The sequence below is a fragment of the Clinocottus analis genome, unplaced genomic scaffold, assembly GCF_023055335.1.
Source record: "Clinocottus analis isolate CAN_PGR_092001 unplaced genomic scaffold, fCliAna1.0.p SCAF_30, whole genome shotgun sequence".
Taxonomy (NCBI): domain Eukaryota; kingdom Metazoa; phylum Chordata; class Actinopteri; order Perciformes; family Cottidae; genus Clinocottus; species Clinocottus analis.
The window spans coordinates 2,250,784-2,253,442 of NW_027176043.1; positions in this window are offsets into that span (position 1 = coordinate 2,250,784).

Genomic DNA, 2,659 nt, shown 5'->3' on the forward strand with positions numbered 1-2,659 from the left:
ACAACAAACTATAGTTTTGGCTTATTGTATTATAAAGTATAACCCTTTAAAATCTCACAGATTAACTGGTATTTAATCTATTTTATCATTATAAACGAACAGGAAAGGGACTCAATTTGACTTAATCAATCAATTCAATGTGGAGAAATCTAAAGGGAGATATTTTATACCCACAGATTGTTTAAAACGTGTCTTCATCTTTCTACAAAGAATAAACAGTCATTAGTTTTCTTCTTTGGCAGTTTTGGTGGAAAAAAGGAGAAGAGGGAATCTCTAAAGAGAGCGTGCAGCAGAACTCTGTCACCACGCTGTGATGAACGTGTGAACGTGTGAATGTGTGAACAGGCTCTGATTGTTTGAAAGACGAGAAGGTGCTTTATAAACATCCATTCAGCCTTCTGGGCTTCTTTTGTGTCTAATGCTGCTCTGTGTCTAATGCTGCTCTATGTCTGATGCTGCTCTGTGTCTAATGCTGCTCTGTGTCTGATGTTGCTCTGTGTCTAATGCTGCTCTGTGTCTGATGCTGCTCTGTGTCTGATGCTGCTCTGTGTCTAATGCTGCTCTATGTCTGATGCTGCTCTGTGTCTAATGCTGCTCTGTGTCTGATGCTGCTCTGTGTCTGATGCTGCTCTGTGTCTGATGCTGCTCTGTGTCTGATGTTGCTCTGTGTCTGATGTTGCTCTGTGTCTGATGCTGCTCTGTGTCTGATGCTGCTCTGTGTCTGATGCTGCTCTGTGTCTGATGCTGCTCTGTGTCTGATGCTGCTCTGTGTCTAATGCTGCTCTGTGTCTGATGTTGCTCTGTGTCTAATGCTGCTCTGTGTCTGATGCTGCTCTATGTCTTATGCTGCTCTGTGTCTAATGCTGCTCTGTGTCTAATGCTGCTCTGTGTCTGATGTTGCTCTGTGTCTGATGCTGCTCTGTGTCTGATGCTGCTCTGTGTCTGATGCTGCTGTGTGTCTGATGCTGCTCTGTGTCTAATGCTGCTCTGTGTCTGATGCTGCTCTGTGTCTGATGCTGCTGTGTGTCTGATGCTGCTCTGTGTCTAATGCTGCTCTGTGTCTGATGTTGCTCTGTGTCTAATGCTGCTCTGTGTCTGATGCTGCTCTATGTCTTATGCTGCTCTGTGTCTAATGCTGCTCTGTGTCTAATGCTGCTCTGTGTCTGATGTTGCTCTGTGTCTGATGCTGCTCTGTGTCTGATGCTGCTGTGTGTCTGATGCTGCTCTATGTCTTATGCTGCTCTGTGTCTGATGCTGCTCTGTGTCTAATGCTGCTCTATGTCTGATGCTGCTCTGTGTCTAATGCTGCTCTGTGTCTGATGTTGCTCTGTGTCTAATGCTGCTCTGTGTCTGATGCTGCTCTGTGTCTAATGCTGCTCTGTGTCTGATGCTGCTCTGTGTCTAATGCTGCTCTATGTCTGATGCTGCTCTGTGTCTGATGCTGCTCTGTGTCTGATGCTGCTCTGTGTCTGATGTTGCTCTGTGTCTGATGTTGCTCTGTGTCTGATGCTGCTCTGTGTCTGATGCTGCTCTGTGTCTAATGCTGCTCTGTGTCTGATGCTGCTCTGTGTCTGATGTTGCTCTGTGTCTAATGCTGCTCTGTGTCTGATGCTGCTCTATGTCTTATGCTGCTCTGTGTCTAATGCTGCTCTGTGTCTAATGCTGCTCTGTGTCTGATGTTGCTCTGTGTCTGATGCTGCTCTGTGTCTGATGCTGCTCTGTGTCTGATGCTGCTCTGTGTCTGATGCTGCTCTGTGTCTAATGCTGCTCTGTGTCTAATGCTGCTCTGTGTCTAATGCTGCTCTGTGTCTGATGTTGCTCTGTGTCTGATGTTGCTCTGTGTCTGATGTTGCTCTGTGTCTGATGTTGCTCTGTGTCTGATGTTGCTCTGTGTCTGATGTTGCTCTATGTCTTATGCTGCTCTGTGTCTAATGCTGCTCTGTGTCTGATGCTGCTCTGTGTCTTATGCTGCTCTGTGTCTAATGCTGCTCTATGTCTTATGCTGCTCTGTGTCTGATGCTGCTCTGTGTCTGATGCTGCTCTGTGTCTGATGCTGCTCTGTGTCTGATGCTGCTCTGTGTCTAATGCTGCTCTGTGTCTGATGTTGCTCTGTGTCTGATGCTGCTCTATGTCTGATGCTGCTCTGTGTCTGATGCTGCTCTGTGTCTGATGTTGCTCTGTGTCTGATGCTGCTCTGTGTCTGATGCTGCTCTATGTCTGATGCTGCTCTGTGTCTGATGCTGCTCTGTGTCTGATGCTGCTCTGTGTCTGATGTTGCTCTGTGTCTAATGTTGCTCTGTGTCTAATGCTGCTCTGTGTCTGATGCTGCTCTGTGTCTGATGCTGCTCTATGTCTGATGCTGCTCTGTGTCTAATGCTGCTCTGTGTCTGATGTTGCTCTGTGTCTGATGTTGCTCTATGTCTGATGCTGCTCTGTGTCTGATGCTGCTCTGTGTCTGATGCTGCTCTGTGTCTGATGCTGCTCTGTGTCTGATGCTGCTCTGTGTCTAATGCTGCTCTGTGTCTGATGCTGCTCTGTGTCTGATGCTGCTCTGTGTCTGATGCTGCTCTGTGTCTGATGCTGCTCTGTGTCTGATGCTGCTCTGTGTCTAATGCTGCTCTGTGTCTGATGTTGCTCTGTGTCTGATGCTGCTCTATGT